This window comes from Impatiens glandulifera, chromosome 1 (genome assembly GCF_907164915.1).
Source record: "Impatiens glandulifera chromosome 1, dImpGla2.1, whole genome shotgun sequence".
In the NCBI taxonomy this organism is placed as follows: domain Eukaryota; kingdom Viridiplantae; phylum Streptophyta; class Magnoliopsida; order Ericales; family Balsaminaceae; genus Impatiens; species Impatiens glandulifera.
The window spans coordinates 155719392-155738161 of record NC_061862.1 but is presented as its reverse complement, the minus strand read 5'-3'; the positions used below and the strand labels follow the sequence as shown (position 1 = coordinate 155738161).

At 29.0% G+C, this 18770-nt stretch overlaps 2 non-coding genes and 1 pseudogene across 2 annotated transcripts; 2 read left to right on the top strand and 1 right to left on the bottom strand.

Moving 5' to 3' along the window:
• The first annotated feature begins 5037 nt into the window (after positions 1 to 5037).
• On the top strand, positions 5038 to 5110 carry TRNAK-CUU. Its single transcript has one exon. It is a non-coding gene; the product is annotated as a tRNA-Lys (tRNA).
• A 6881-nt stretch (positions 5111 to 11991) lies between these two features.
• Positions 11992 to 13450, top strand: LOC124917453 (annotated as a pseudogene).
• Positions 13451 to 13597: 147 nt separating this feature from the next.
• On the bottom strand, positions 13598 to 13670 carry TRNAA-AGC. Its single transcript has one exon. It is a non-coding gene; the product is annotated as a tRNA-Ala (tRNA).
• Positions 13671 to 18770: the final 5100 nt, after the last annotated feature.

Below are 18770 nucleotides of genomic sequence, written 5' to 3'. Positions count from 1 at the left end.
TTTATAACATTTTCAAATCTATTAAGACGAAAGTATATATATATATTAACTTAAGAATTTAAAATTTAAGTTTTCACATTTCACCCTAAATGCATATACAACTTCTTTATTTATTTTTACTTATTAAGAATAGTAAGCAATTTGATGGTAAGAAAATAAGCAATTTTTTTAATCAGAATTTTTTGGAGAATTACTCATTCTTCTTGAGTATTTACAAATTTATATAGAGATATATAATAATTTAATATAAAATTAACTTAATTTAATTAATTAGTTATTCACTCTATAAGTTTAATGATTATAATTAAACTCAAGAGTTAAACTTTTAGAAAAACATAATTTATTTATTTTAATAATGATAGAGAGAGTGACATTGGAGCAGCGACTCCACAGTAACCCTTACCTGACAGTCACGTGGAAAAAATATGTCACGGTGAGAAAAAAAAATTATCATAGATAAAAATTTAGAGAGAGAAAGTCATGCTTGGGAGCATTCTGTCCCGAACATGGTTTTCTCTCTCTAACTTTTTACATAATAATTTTTTTTCCATTGTGCCTTATTTTTTCTACATGGCTGACAGGTGTGGGGATCGCTGCTCTAGCATCGCTCTCTCTATCATTGCTCTTTTTTTTTAAAAAAATCCATATATATTAAAAATGAAAAAAAATTGTTTAAACATAACGACAAAACAAACTACAACAAAAATGACTTTCGGCGACGCTTAAAAAGACTTCTGCCAACCTTTAAAAGCGTCGCTAAAAACATTACCGACACTTATTCTTGCGTCGCCAGAAGCAGGGTGGGCGCAAGTTTTTACCACGCTTATTTAAGCGTCGGTACAAGCGTTGCCGAAAGGCGAAAGTTTTAACAACGCTTATTTAAGCGTTGGCAAAATTAAAAAACGTTGCTAAAAGTCTATTTTATTTTTAAACTATTTTTTAAAATTTGTTTTTTTCTATTTTCATTTTAGATGTTATTTTTTTATCTCTACTATTATCACATTTGCCCTTAATCTTCCTAATGAACATAACCATAAACCCTTCGTGTGAACCCATAGTCCAGGACATTATAACCTTAAAAACACTTCAAAAATTAATGAACTCTCTCATATTTTATATACCAAAACTTCTCTTTTTCTCCAATGTGGGATAAATGTCATATTAACACTTCAGAAACTACTGAACTCTCTCATATTTTACTTTTAATTAAATTTAAATAATAATTAAATAAAAGACATATATTAATAATACTATAAAAAGTTTTAAAATTATGTTATATAAAAAATATTAATTAAATTTTAATGTTAACAAAATTTTAAGTCAAATTTAATTTTAAAAAAATTAAAAAATTAAAATAAAATATTTACAAAGTTTAAAAATAAAACATAAAAATTATTAAAATTTAGAATATTTAAATTATAAGGTTTTAACAAAGTTACAAAGTTGGTATGTAAAAAAAATAAAGGTGGTGGTATATATATAAAGGTTGGCAAAAAAAAATTTCTTTTAATTTATACTCACGCTTAATATGGGTTGGCATATAAGGATCGCTGAAAGTATGTTTTGTTGTAGTGACATGACATGAAAAGAAAAATAAAAAATAAAACTCAATAAATTAACGAGTTCGTAAATCCTCGAGTAGACCGATTAACTCCCCAACTAACTCTACTAATTTTGGTCTGTTTATTGAATTTAGTGATAACGGATAGCAAGAAAGCTACTAAAGTGAGAAATATAGCACATACTATTTTAAAGTTGTTAATTAATGTTACAAAATGAAATAGGCTTAAAAAATCAATTATTTTTAAGTTCGATTCCAAAACTGTTGGATAATCGTGGTCAATAAGAGATAAATAATAATATGCCAATACAAAAAGTGCAAACAGAAATCGGATTGGAAAAATAGGTTTGGATTGCATTAGAGGAATCATCGAATAGTTTTTAATTAGTTCAGTTAACGTTTTGATAGGAACCATTGGAGTGTTTATTTTTATTCTCTTATATTCTTTTACTGAATTATCAATTTTGTATACTGGTATTTGCAATTGTATGGTTATAGTGGAAGCGGAAGAAAAGAAAATTTTAGTAAATTTATAATAAAGCTTTTGCTTACAATCATTTATAAGTAAGAATCAACCCATTAGGGTGTTTTAAATAATAAAAGACTTAGTCAAATATCTCAAGTTTGTTTTCCATTAAAAAATCTAAAATTGAAGTTGTTTTTAATGATTTTGGGCTTCCTAAATAAATAAAAGAGAAAATTTTATTTTATTTTTAAAAAATGATTTATACAATTATATTATGAAATGGATAGTCGTTTAAACATTGCGATAAAAACATTACATTTATGGGGAAAAATCACACAAATAATACAAAATTAACGTGTGTGAAGATCTTCGAAAAGGGCAATGAGTTCTCCAACTGAATTTGTTGGCTTCCCACATTGAACCACATATAAAGTAGGATGATAGCATTATGAAGGATCCGCAACGGTCGTTTGAGATTGATAAATATTTTACGATTTCTCTCAAACCAAATTACCCACTAGAAAATAATGGAGATATAACCCCATTGTTTTAGGCTTTCAAATCTAGCTGCCTCAATCCATGTTTCCCAACACGCACCAATGGTTTTCGGCATAACCTAATAATGAATACCAGTAATACTTCAAAAAAGACTCCAAATACTAGCGACATCATTACAATGTAAAAGGAGATGAGGATGCGTCTCTACATCCTTAAGACACAGACGACATTGACTAACTGAGATAAGACCATTGCGCATACATCTATCATCAGTTAAAATACCACAGTGGATTGCAGAAAACTCATAAATGATCCTGAGATCGTTTCCCAATCAAGGATTTTCGAATAACCAGATAGTATACAAAACTGTCAAAATAAAAATGTAAAAATTCTAATTCAAACTGGTAATTCGATATAGAGGATGATTGAAAGTTTACCAAGAGTTGAAGAATACTTCTTAGACCTTAGGGAATTTTTGGGGATGTCTAGATCCAAGTTTTAAGACCTTACACAGAATTTCCGAAAATCTAGTAGCTTGAAACTTTATTGGCGGATTTCTGAATTTTTTTGATTGAGGCTTGAGAGTTCATCTATTGCCTTCAGATTGATTAAAGGGTATTTATAGCCTCCAAAGGTCATTTCATTGATCAAGTGAACTTTATTTAGTCAAAAGACCATTGATAGTCTTTTGTTGTTTTTCGGTCAATCGCCCGTGTAAGCAGCAATGATGCTCATAGGCGTAAGGGATATGATCACCGAATTAGGGTGATCATTTCAACTTTTGAACGAGGTGAAAAGGTGGAGAAATGGCAGAGTTCCATCTTTAAAAAATCAAAGATGGTTGATTTTCTTATCAGCTCGACATTGCGAGGAAGATGACAAACCAGGACGAAACAACGTTGTTTTGGGCGAAAAATCGGATGCGGGATGCTTCATTGGCGTTCGTTCGCAATGGAGCATTGCGTCACGTTTTGGTTAACGGTGTTGATGCACGCGTTAGTCGATCCGATGCTTTGCAGGCGCACATTTGCTTCGTTGCAGTGGCAATGTAGACAGCTCTTGAGTGTTTGATGATTTCAGCGCCTATCTGATATGTGACTCTCTTGAAATGATTTTTTTGGGTTTCAGTTGCACTAAATCACATATTTATTTATTTTACTTAACCTTAAAGGTTTTTTTGAAATTGAATTTTTTTTCACTTTTTTTTCTTTATTTTTAAATCTTTGAAAATATATAAAATATTTAAAATAAATATAACATATTTTGTCAAATTATTTATTTTTTATATTTTTGGGTTAAATGAACCATTTATTTGGGATAAAATGGTTAATTTGAGATAAAATAAGTACAACATCTATCCCAAATTATTTTTTTTATTTTTTTTAGCCATTATTCTTAATTAATTAAGATTTAATTATCACAATAATTAATCTAATTAATTATTTAAATAGGTGTTGGCTTTTGTTTTAATTATTTTAATTTTATGTTATCAAAATAATTATTTTTAAAATTATTAATTAGTTGGGTATAATTTTAATGTTTACAAGGTCGATTATGATCGGTGGATAAAATGTGGAATAAGAAGAATTTACTTTTTTTTATTTCAATATATTATTCATGATTTATTAAATATTTGAAATAGTGAATACATGATTTAAAATCATTCTATTTTTTTTATTAAATTTATTTTTATTTATATTTGTATAATCTTATTAGTGAGAGATAATAAACTCTATTATTTTTTTTCGCATTGACAGATGGAGCTAATTTGAGATTTATATTATTATTAGAGAAAACTAAGTGGGGAAACAAAATGATTTTACTTCTGTCTCTTCCTTTTGCCAAGATGAATGAAGAAGGAATCAAATAACACTCGTCTCTCTTTCCTTGATCGGTCCAAACAAATGTGAACAAAACTCTTTTAGGGTTTGTTTGTTTGCTTATTTTGTATTATAGTACATGCATAGCCCATTGTTTGAAAACTAATTAATTAAGCGGTTTAAGAAGAAATCAGAAATGTTGTGGCAAAAAAGTCACAGAGACATGTGTCCATGTAACAGGGCACTTACGTTTAAGATTTGCATGGGATCCAAAGGAGGAGGTGTTATATATAGGAATGATGTCTTCCATGTGTAAACGGTTGAATTAAGATAAATTCAAACGTGAATTTTCAACTTTAATTAGCCTTTCAATTAGTTAACCGTATAGACTTTTTTCATTAGCTAGCAAGAATATTTAATGTTTAATTCTCTAATTCTCTGTCATATATATCCAATCTTTATTTATTTCATATCACTTTATTCTTTATTTTTTTTCACTTCTTGTTTTTTTCAAAGTCTGCCTAATAGAGCACAATGCTCTTTAACTTTGTGGTCGAGGGTTCGTGCCCCTCGGTGGGCGTCATATTTAGTGGTTTTAGATTTGACAGTAATAAAACTAATACATATATCTTTTTATTCGTTCAAACATGTGACAAACTAATTATTATTATAGTAAAATTCATAAAAACAAAGCCCGTCTAGCTCAGTTGGTAGAGCGCAAGGCTCTTAACCTTGTGGTCGAGGGTTCGAGCCCCTCGGTGGGCGTTTGTGTTTTATCATTTTTTTTTATTCGTTTAAAAATGTGAACTTAATTATTATTTTAATAAATTTCATGAAAACAAAACTCATCTAACTCAGTTAGTAGAGTGAAGAGCTCTTTACCTTGAGCCACTTGATCGGTGTCATTTTACTTATTTTAGATTTGACCATAATAAAAACTTATACATATTTTTTTATGAAAACATAGTCCTTCTAGCTTTCTTGGTAGAGCGCAAGGCTTTAGTGGTTAATGTTCAAGTCCATTTGTGTTCATCATTTAACTGGTTTTAGATTTGATTGAATTAAAACTTATACATATATTTTTTTATTTGTGTAAACATGCAACGACCTAACAAAACTCATCGAGCTCAGTTGGGTACAAGGCTCTTTACCTTGTTATGGAGTGTTTGAGCCTCTTAATGGGTGTCATTTTACTGATTTTATATTTGACCATAATAAAAACTTATACATGAAAATATGATCCGTCTAGTTCAATTGATAGAGTGCATGACTTTTAACCTTGTAGTCAAGTGTGAGGAGTTCAACTCATGATGGAGTCCATCCACTTAGTGGGCGTCTCGAGGAGCTCAACACATGATGGTGTCCATCCACTTAGTGGGCGTCTCGAGGAGTTCAACCCATGATGGAGTCCATCTAGCTTAGTTGTTACTTGTTTGAGCGCTAGACTCTTAGCTTGTGGTTGTCTAGCATCAAATAATTTATATTATAATTTTAAATTAATAATCAAGATTAATGTTTTAAAAATCATACAATTTAATAATTATAGTAAAACTGAAAAAAAAATTATATATATATAAATTTAAACTATATTATTTTGTGAAAATTCCATTGGTATGCATTAAAATATGTCAAAATTTATAGTATATAAGCAAATATTTATCTCAGTTTGAATATATTTAATATTCATTCTCTGTGACCATTTAAAATTAACATGCAAAAATATAACAATATAAAATAAAATCACATAATTAGGATATGATAGTAAAACTCACAAAAAATAATAATAATAATAAAATAGACATAAAATGATAATTTAATATATTAGAGTTATATTGTTTTATTGGACAAAAAAAGCATGTTAAATTAAAAATATGTTATATTTTTTTAACCTACAATTTATTTTAATTACATGATAAAAACTTTTATCTATTTTTAACTAGAATTGAGATATTTAATTTTTTTAGAAATAAAATTTATTAATAATATATATCCTTAAAAAATAAAATACATTTCTATTTATAATAAAATATTAATAAATTTATAATAAATTTAAATATTAACTTTATAAATTAAATAAAAGTCTCATTTATAAAATAAAAGGATTAAATCTCAATTTTATAAATTAAATAAAAAATCTTATTTATAAAATTAATATTTGATCCTAAAAATTCCAATACATTATTATATTTTCTCATAAAATCTCCATGCATTGCTTTTAACAAATTGATTAAATTTTAATTTACTAAAATTAATAATAGATAAATTAAATAATATAATATTCTCTTCTAAAAAAAATATACACTATTTTTATATAATTCATTATATATTTGTAATTCTGTAGTAAATTAATTATTTAAAAATAATCTTAATCATTCAAAACTTAACAAACTTTACTAAACAAAAAAATCATTTAAAATGAATCATCTTTAACTTTAAACCCTAATATAACACATTTAATATATATATATATAGTAACTTAACATATTAACTTAAGTTACTTAATTGAATTAATTATTTATAAGTTTTACAAACCTTATCTAATAGAAGTTGAGTTCTTGGTGATGGTTTAATCTATAGATAAAAAGTTTTTTATAATTAAATGTAACATTTTAATTCATTGTGTATTAAATTATCTCTTAAAATACATATTATTCTTCAATTTAAATTAGTCTAAATAACATATTTAGTATATTTAATATATTATACTAATTTAATATATGAGAAATGATTGATAGAAAGGAATTTGAGAGAGGGAACGACGTGCTAACAAATTTTCTCTTTCTACTCTCTCCATACCCTTTATCATTTTTCTAACTCCCTCTTTCATTCTCTTTTCCAAATTCTCTCCCCTATCACTTATCTTAATATATTTAAGTCGTAATTTTATAATAAATTAATAACTTTAAATACAAAATTCTCTTTAAAAATAATAAATATGAAATTAATTTAAATTATATTTAAAAATTAAAATTTTATTTTAATATATATTAACATATTTTAATACATAAAGAGTTAGGTCCTGAATTTTCAATATTTATTTTTATTGCCCTATATCTAACTTAAAATTGATATCGTGTGAAATTCGAACTCATAACTAAATAAAATTCAAAATTCTTATGTTAAACCACTAAGCTATAAATCTTTATATTTAGAAATACAACAAATTTATCAAAATATCTTACTATTTTTAATAAATGGGTTGTCTTAGCCCGAAGGCTTATCGGGTCTATCCTAAGGTCGGCCGGAATACATCCCAATGAAATTTTAATATATTATCAGAACTAATAATATATTAAATTATTTAAATATATTTAAATTATTTTTATAAAAAAAAATAAAAGTTCAATACCATGTGTATTTCATATTTTAAGACGACACTGCATGAAAACAGGTTTGACACATCATGTCACGATTAAAATTTAACACTATCAAATAGAGGAACTTGATATATAGAGTGAAATCCTCTGTACCCTGATCTAAAACATGTCAAAAAGCAACAAACATAGAAATCTCAATTTACACTAATTTCAATGAGGAGTAGTAGGAGCAGTAAGGAGAGGGAATAATGTGTCACTACATCACTGGTTGCAGAAAAATGATAAAGGATGAGGAGAGGAAAAAGAGAAAAAAAAATTATTAATTTTTTATCGAATCACATTGCGTCACATAATTCTCTCTCAAGTTATTTCTCAAACATTTCTCTCCATCTCAATTGATTATATTGCAAGGTCTTTCCAATGAAACCCAAAGCTGAAATCCCATGGTTTGCAAAATACCTAGACAAACACTAGTAGGGTGGTAAATGTAGCATGGCCATCCCCAGAATTGCATAATAAATAAATAAAGTGAAATAAAAATTGACTGCCTTAATATTAGTTACAAAAATGTTAAATTGTTTTTTTTATTATTCAAACCCATAACCAAATATTTTTTTATTTTTGACCTGAATTACTAAGTGTGTAAGGGTAGTCTTGATTGGTTGATATTTTTTTATGGTGTCCCACCTTGATTGGTTGATATTTTTTTGTTTATGGTGTCCCGTATTTGATCCTTAACGGGTTTCTTGTCACGACTCGGGTTGTCTCATCACTAATTGTGTACAATTTAACTAGAAATAATTTTACATAAGAGACTAGTCTCATATTCGATTATCATTCGAATTTTACGTTCGAATTCTCAATAAAACCTATATTTTATAACTTAAACGCTCGGGAGTCGTGTTAAATTTGAACTGGGTATGGGTCGGTGATTTCTCGAGTAATATAAAGTTTCATTGGAAGAGAGATTGCCCTATCTTGGTATATACTATATGTTGTTTTCTAGTAAATTCTTTGGCTGGAAAGGAATGGTAAAACTTTCATCAACTCCATTAATTTGATTCACAGTCGTGACCGAGCTCGATTGGATTAACATCCGAGATCGCTGATTTTTTCTTTTTTTTTCTTGACTTCGATCTGGGTTGTTTTCTTATTTATATGAACTTGAAAATGACAACTAGATGAGTGTGTAATTACTAAAATGGTCTCTTTACTCTATTATTCTCATTAATTAATTAGTTCTACAAAGTCTTCTTGTTACATCCTTAATTAATGTACATCAATAACAATATAAATCTCTTTCTAATGAAATACAAATTAGACTTAGTCATGACATTAATTCCCTGTCAACTTGTATATTTGGACATTTTATTATATATGTTGATTTATTTTGTATATATATTAATAATCAAATTGTGTGTAAAATTAATTAAAGTAGAAAATATATATCTCTTTTAAACAAGTTAACTGAATTTGTATTTACTTATTTATTTCATAAAATAAAATGTGGAAAAAATGAGGTTATTTATTTACTAATCAATAATAATAGTATGTCGATTACATATTTGACAATGTCTAGAATCTAGATGAGATGACGAAAAGTCAAGAGATTAAAAGACATACAATGTGGATGTTTTTCAATTCAAAATCAGCAATAATTAATCATTGAATCATTATGCATCGTTTGATCTTATTATACCAGACTTTTCTCTATTTTTAAATATTTGTAATTTATTGGCAAAGCCTTGCTTGGTTTGAGGTGATTCTATATTTTTGAATCATCCTAATATTGTCGGGATTACACACTAAATAAGTTATGGAGAGTCATTTATAGATGATACGCATCGGTTAAATACAATTATTGAAAATGTGTCCACCAAAAGATATTAATGTGAGTGATCAAACGATTCAGGTTTGTCCATCCAAAATTTTAATCGCTATCGAGACTAGAGCATCACCAATATGACTCAAAATATTTGTTACCGAATAATGTGAGACTTCGATTCAAGCTTTATAAAAATCACAACTAAATATAATACTTAATGTATTTTGTTTTTATAATCCACCATGAAAAGCACCCAAACATTAAAAAAAAAGAAATTTTATACTATCACATCTTCTTCCAACAGAATCACACGAAACACAACTCAGGAAACAAATTATAATATTTCATCATATTTGTACACAATCTAAAGTTATCCATTAACATTATAAAATTATTATAATAATATATTTGTGCAATTTTGACAATTAGGATATGCTAAGTTATAAGAAAAATCAATTATGTGTATATATATGTCATTAACTCACTTAAATTAATGTGTCAAAAGTAAAACATACCCCTAAAATCTTCCATTTAAGAAGTTACACAACCATGAGGTCAATATATTGATCAAGGAAAACAACAAAAAAAAGATTGTCCAATCATTAATTAACAACATTATAAAGAATTTTTTCATAGTGAACTAATTAACAAAAGTGTAAAAAACAATCAGCCCAAACATTAGATTATAATTATTAAAAAAAGTTTTAAATCGATGATTAACTCAAAACTTTATACATGAACCAAATGAGAAATAACTTAACTTGACTGCTTAACCTTTGTTTTTACAACTATAAATTCAAAATAACCTTTGTTATTGTGACGGTGAGAAATGACACAAATCTCAATCTCAGGAAAATCCCATCAAACCCATAAGCTAAAAAGTCAACCGAATATGTAAAAAAATATTTATTTTTTTAGTTTATTATATATAATAATTCAATCATTTACAAACAAAATAATAATAATTTATGTGTTAAATGAAAACAACTTATGGATGTGGATATTTATTAAACTAGATAAAAAAAAAAGTTAATATAACTAGGATCAGAATCTAATAGCTATAAATTCAAAATAACCCAATATATACCACTAAACAAATTATCACAAATATCTGAATCAAAATAATATAATAAACCAAGAATTGGAGTATTTGAGTGAGGTAAGAACCCTAAATTGACCAAAATAATAATATGGCCAAGCATCTGGCTGCAAAATCAGCCGTGATCTTCGACCATTCAATCATTTGATTTTTATTCTAACTTTATTAATATTAGGCCCACTATATAACGCTGAGTTTCACTATATTTATGAAAAATATAAACTACAATATATTCCCAAAAAAAGATAAATTTAATAAATGATGTAACAATTGATTTCTAGAAGAAAAAAAATTAAGATATCAATTAGATAATACAAACAAAAGTTCAGAAAACAAATGACAAAATTATAAGTAAAAAAACAAGCAAATATTATAGTTGTTGCTGTAACAGAAATTAAGATGATTTAAAAAATAAATTAGGCTCTTAAGAATTTAGAGAAAATTTTGTTTGAAATTTGTTAAACAATTTCATAGTGGGAGAGACTTGTAAATTTGTAAGCAAAACATTGTGAATATATTAAAGACTTATTTTTTAATTTATTAAAAAATAATAAATTCTTTAAAAATAAGTAGTAATAATAATAAATCCCTAAAATTAATATTTAAATTTGAAAATAATTAACAAAGCCAACTAAAAACAAAATCCACAAAAAATTCATATTGACTTTATAAATTTGATTATATATTTAAATTGTAATTTAATATTTTATTGCTCTCAAAATGCAATTTAAATTTATGAAAACTTTAGACAAAATGCTATTATTTTCTAAGATATTGACTCTATTAACCCATCATCTCTTTCATAGACTCAGAGGCCGAAAAGACAAAATTATATTAAATTAAATGTTGTTAGACTTTTGGGCTTTTTATGCTGGATTATTCTACAATAATATTTAAGATAAATAATTAAAATTATTTATATATTTAAAATAAGGATATTTTAATTGACAATTTAACTATTGTTTTGTTTGATATTCACTAGTTATTTTTAAAATTTTAGATATTTGAAAGAAAATATTGTTTTACTTTTTATTATAATCAATTGAGCTATTATTTGTAATCATTTTAAAACATCTATAAAAATAAAGTAACAATATATATTTATATTAACATTTGTAATAAAAGCAATAAGATGAATATATACCCATCAAACAAGTCCTAAAAACCATATAAATAAACAATATTTTTTTTATAATCTTAATTGAATATTTCAACTTATCATTCAATTAGTCAATTAATCAAGAAAAGTATGCATTAGATAATTTTCTAATGTAGTCCCACATGGAGCTGTACATGGGACTCTCCTACAATAGTAGCACCTTATCCTAATTCATATTTTTTCCTATATAAACCAAAGTTTTATTCACATTTCATGCATCATTGATCATACCAAGCAAATCCTAATATTAATCCAATACTATCTAATTGTTTGGAATAATATTGATCATGACAATGAGTAATATTAGAGTGATAATAACTACTTTTGTGATTGTGGCTGCTGCATGTTTGTTAGGAGGATGTGAAGCTCAATTGAGCTCAACATTCTACTCTACCTCGTGCCCTAACGTAACCGAAGTTGTCACCAGCATCCTCACGCCCGCTTTTCAGAACGATGTTCGTATTGGTGCAAAAATCATTCGCATGCATTTCCACGACTGCATGGTCAATGTATAATTCTTCATTTACTTTTATATATTATTGTCACCTAATTATAATCGACTTAATCTTGTTTTGCTTACTTGATATGTCTATGTAGGGCTGCGACGGTTCTTTGTTGTTGGATGATGGAAATGGAATACAATCCGAAAAAGTGCAATCCCAAATCAATCAATCACGGGTTATAACGTTGTTGATGATATCAAAACAGCGCTCGAGAGTGTTTGTCCTGGTATCGTGTCGTGTGCTGATATTCTTGCTATCGCTTCTCAAATCGGAGTTAGCTTGGTAAGTTAGGACTTTGACATAAATTATATAAATAGTGTTTCTTTTGACTATATCTTTTATTGTTTAGATTTATTGTGTCACAATCAAGCACGTAATTTTTACTTATATTAAGACCTGTTAGAATTAATAATTTGATGATTTAAAATTAATTCACATTGATTAGAACGTTAATTCTTTACAAATAAATAAATATATATATATATATATATAAACTTATTCATATAGTTGATGATTTAAATAATTTGAGCAGACGGGAGGACCAACATGGACGGTTCAGTTTGGAAGAAGAGACAGTCGAAACGCGAATCAAGCCGGAACAAGCGCAATTCCAAGTCCTTTTGATGGAATTTCCATACTAAAACGAAAGTTCACCGATGTTAATCTTGATTCTACCGACCTCGTAGCCTTGTCAGGTACATGTTTTAAATCATTTTCTATAAATTTTAACATTTGAATATGAATTTTGTATTTAAATTTGATGATATATTTTTGTGTGTCAATAGGCGCCCACACTTTCGGGGTAGCTAGGTGTGGGACATTTGTTCATCGTCTCTACAACTTCAGCAATACGGGTGCCCCCGACACTAGCATCGACACCACATATCTCCAAACTCTCCAACAAACGTGTCCCAATGGTGGCAACGCAAACGCGATAGAAAACTTAGATCAAGACACTCCAAACACTTTCGATAATCGTTACTTCACTAACCTCCAAACAAACAAGGGACTCCTTCAAACGGATCAAGAACTTTTCTCCACTCAAGGTGAAGACACGGTTGGAATTGTTAACCGATATGGGGGAAGCCAAACAGCTTTCTTCAATGATTTTGGTACATCCATGATCAAGATGGGAGACATTAGCCCTCTAACAGGGACAAATGGAGAGATTAGGGCTGTTTGTGGGAGGCCTAATTAATATTGCATGCTTCTATTGTATGGGATTGAAAATTACTTTCCTTTATTTTGTTTGTTAAATGAATTGTATACTAGTACTTCACAATCTCAAGGGAAATAAAATGTGTATGTGTATGTTTATTGTGAACAAGTGTTAAAAGATAAAAGAAAAATGGAGATGCGGGGTATCGATCCCCGTACCTCTCGCATGCTAAGCGAGCGCTCTACCATCTGAGCTACATCCCCTTTTGTTTTTAAAAGAATATATATTAAAATATTTGACAAAATGTTTTTATAAATAATTTTACAAATATAGTCTGTTTATTGAAATCCCCGTACCTCTCGCATGCTAAGCGAGCGCTCTACCATCTGAGCTACATCCCCTTTTGTTTTTAAAAGAATATATATTAAAATATTTGACAAAATGTTTTTATAAATAATTTTACAAATATAGTCTGTTTATTGAATTTAGTGATAACTGATATAGCACATACTAAAATATGTGGACTATTTTAAACTTATTAATTAATGTTACAAAATAATATATTTTTAAGTTTGATTCCAAAATTGCTGGAGAATTGTGGTTGATAATAGAGAAATAATAATATGCTAATAAAAAAAAGTGCAAAAAGAAATTGGATGGGGAAAATAGGTTTGGGTTGCATTAGAGGAATCATCAAATAGTTCTAATTAGTTCTGTTAACGTTTTAATAAGAATCATTGGAGTGTTTATTTTTTATTTTGTCATATTCTTTTATTGAATTTTATCAATTTTATATACTGGTATTTGCAATTGTATGGTTATGGTGGAAGTAGAAGAAAAGAAAAAGTTAGTAAATTTATAATAAAGCTTTGTAAAGTTGTTTTGGTTAGACATATAAAAACAAGCATGTATAAGTAAGAACCAATCCATTAGGGTGTATTAGGGTGTTTTAAATAGTAAGAGACTTAGTTTGTTTCCCAATAATAAATCTTAAATTGAAGTTGTTTTTAATGATTTTGGGCTTCCTAAATAAATAAAAGAAGGAATTTTATTTTAATTTTGAAAATGATCCATTCAATTATATTATGAAATGGATAGTCGTTGGAACATAATGATAAAAACATTACATTTGTGAAAAAAATCACACAAATAATACAAAATTAATGTGTGCGGAGATCTTTCAAAAGGGCAATGAACTATCCGACTGAATTTGTCGGTTTCCCACATCGAACCTCATATAATGTTAGGATGATAGCATTGTGAAGGATCTACAACAGTCGTTTGAGATTGATAAATGTTTTACGATTTCTCTCCAACTAAATTACCAACCATAAAATAATGGGGATATAACCTCATTGTTTCAGGCCTGCAAATCTAACAGTCTCAATCCACGTTTCCTAACACGCACCAATGGTTTTTGGCATAATCTAATGAATATCAGTAATACTCCAAAGAAGACTCAAAATACTAGCGACACTCTTACAATGTAAAATTAGATGAGGGGCGTCTCTACATCCTTAAGACACAGACGACGTCGACTAACTAAGATAAGATCATTACGTATACATCTATCATTAGTTAAAATACCACAATGGATCGCACTCTACCTGAAAAATAGATCTTAGTGGGAATTTTAAACTCTCATAATTTCTCCGAACACAACTAAGTTGGAACGACTCTATCAAAGAGATAATAACAATGTATCACATCAAACTTATACAAATTTCTTCATCGCACCATATCCCGGTTCAACAAAAACCCCTTGTTGACAACTAATGATAACAATCTATCAAGAGAAGAACTTTCCTCAAATGATAACCTCCTTTTATATCTAATATGATGCGCAAAACTTTGGAAGCGATGGTCATACATATCTTTGATTGTGGCATCTCTACAAATAGTAATAGAGATCAACACAGGGAATAAAACAACAAAACTCTTACCCTCAACCATGCATTCTCCTAAAAACGGGTAGATGAGCTGTCACCTCTGGTAAACAAAGAATGTTCACGATAACTTTTCCACATGATTGATATGTCACTCTATATGCTACATCCTACGTGACGACTTGATATTTTTGTAAACTAACTAGACAAATCCAACTCATATTTGCTTCTAATCATATTTACCTAGAGACTTCCTTATTCCAAACCAAAACGAGCACACCACTTTGACAATAAGGCCTTATTAAAAGCATATGGGCCACGAAAATCCAAACCTCCTTCATCTTTGGGCATTTTTACTTTGTCCCAACTAACAAGATGTGAACGAAGACTCAAAAGACCCTCATAAAAATCTACACAGCAATCTCTCCATTTTTATTTCCACGCTTTTAGGAATCACAAATAATGAAATCATGTAAGTAGGCATAGATTCTAATGTGCTCTTGATAAGAACCATACGACCTCCCTTAGAGATCAACTTGTTTTTCCAGATATGGAGTTTTTTTTTCATCTTAGAGGTAATCGGATACCAAGAGACTTTTGATCGAGCCTTTGCAACTAGTGGAAACCAATATACGTGATCGAAAAACATCTAATGCCAAATCCCAAAATACTCGTCGAACGAGATCTTCTCCTAGCCGACATAGAATTAGAGAATATTATTTCAAACTTGTCAAGATTAACACGAAATCCCGAGCAAGCACCAAATAACCACAAAATATCACAAAGGTGCTTAAAATTTCTACGGGAAGCATGGATCATACATAGTGTATCATAAAAAAAAACAAGTAAGAAATGGAAAACGGAGCTCTCCTCGATCTGCAATCAACCCCATGGATAAGTCCGTTTTTTTCAATGAAGATCATCATCCTAGAAAGAGCTTCTATGACAATGACAAACAAAAGAGGGACAATGGGTCGCTCTTCCTAATTCCCCTCGAACTCTCGAAAAAACCTTGAGAACTACCATTCACTATAACATAAAATTTAACCGTGAAAATGCAAAAATTTATCCACCGGATCCACTTTTTGTCCATTCTCATCATAGCCATGACATCGATGAGAAAGTATCAATTAACATGATCATAAACTTTTTCAATATCAAGTTTGACGAAGGTGCATTGAGCACCATTAGAGTTAATTGAATCAATGCACTCATTGGCAATCAACGCCGCATCAAAGATCCCCCTTAAGGAAGGTCCATGCCTTTTTGAAGAAAGACAAAGTGAAACCATTGCTACCTAGAGCCTTGTCACTACCACACACATTAATAGAATTTTTCACCTTTTGCACCGTAAAGCGTCTCTCAAGAATACACTTCTTCTTAAAACTAATAGCCATAAAGTTTATGTCGTCTAATTTTGTCCTATCGATAAACAGTTCGAAAAATATATTTTTATAAAACTAGATAATGTTTACGGAAATAGTTGGATCACTTTCATGAGTAACCCCGAGAATTGAGATAGAATTAATCGCATTATTTTTAGCTCGAACATTCGAAACATTATGAAAAAACTTTGTGTTTTTATCACCGTATCTTAACCAGGTAGACCTACTACGTTGATGGGCCCCGATTTCCTCTTTCTTACATAGAGATAGCAACTCACTAATCAAATTAATTTGAGAACTAATATCAGAATCCATCAACTCACGCACCTCTTCAGACCCATCATTAACATTGATCTTATAACATAAAGTATCGACCTTATATCGAAAGCAATCACGGTCCCCCACAAACCAACTTTTAAGCAGCTTCTAAAGATCTCTATATTTAACAAAAATCTTGGATGAATGTGACCCACATATCACTTGGTTCTTCCACAAGTTTGCACCCTCACAAAGAAATCTAGTCTAATCAACCATTTATTCTCGAACCTAAATGGACGATAAACCCTCAAAACCAAACCTATGTTCATTCAAGATTGGTCAATGATCAGAGCAGCTCCATGGAATAACTTTTTGGAAGACATTAACTACCCCACGAAATATTGAATCGCTTATTAGAAACATGTCTAAACGAGACTGAACGAGCCCACTATGATAGTAATCTCTCCTAAAAGTATATTGACATTCTTCTAATGATAAAAATAAGCTAAAGATTCTCAATGGTTTCAGAAAACTCTTGCATTACGCTCGTGAGTCTTTTCGCACATTTTCTTTGAGAATGGGATCTAACCTCATTCATGTCGCCCGCGAACACAATAGGAAGATCCCATAGGCTGACAACACTAGCCAAATTAGAAAAAAAAAATTGTCTTTAATTGTGGAAGGACAACCCATAAACAACTAAGATAGCTCACCTAAAATTATTCCACGATTTTTCAACTGAATGCTCACAGAAAATCTTCCAATACTAACATCCATTTTTTTGAACATGTCATCATTCCATGCCACTACTTCCACAACATTTTTTCCGTTATCCATGACAATCGAAGACGATAATTTAACACTGGGCTTACATGTTTAACCCAAATACGTTCCCAATCACTCTTTCTCCTATGTCTAGTATTTTAGTCCATATACATAAAACCCCCTAAAATCTATATATATAATGATGCTTAATTTTTAAAGTGTCCGGATTGTCGGGTCGAGAGTTGTGGTTAATTTGGATATATGTGAGAGTAAATTGATACTTGGGTCGAATTGTGGGTTGACTCGCCCATAAACTTAAAACGGTTAAAAATAAAATTAAAAATGTTATAGGTATGGTTCGAACTTGCAACCTAACAAAATAAATATAACCTTTTAACCAACTAGGCTAATAACACTTTATATTTTAAATTCAACTCAAAATTTGATAAAACGCGTGACATTTTAACAATATAAGTTCAACTTTTTAACTAACTAATCTATATATATAATGATGTTTAATTTTTAAAGTGTCCAGATTACCGGGTCGAGAGCTGTGGTTAATTTGGATATATGTGAGAGTAAATGGATACTTGGGTCGGATTGTGGGTTGACCCGCCCATAAACTTAAAACGGTTAAAAATAAAATTAAAAATGTTATAGGTATGGTTTGAACTTGCAACCTAACAAAACAAGTACAACCTTTTAACCAGCTAGGCTAATAACACTTTATATTTTAAATTTAACCTAATATTTGATAAACACGTGACATTTTAACAATATAAGTTCAACTTTTTAACTAACTAATCTATGTATATATATATATATATATATAATGATGCTTAATTTTTAAAGTGTCCGGATTGCCGGGTCGAGAGCTGTGGTTAATTTGGATATATGTGAGAGTAAATGGATACTTGGGTCGGATTGTGGGTTGACCCGCCTATAAATATTTTACCGTAATATTTTTTTCACGGTTTTTTATATTATTACTCGTGCAAATGCACGGGATACATGCTAGTATTTCCTAACCTTCTTAACATCATAAAACTCCACATATCACGAGGTAAAT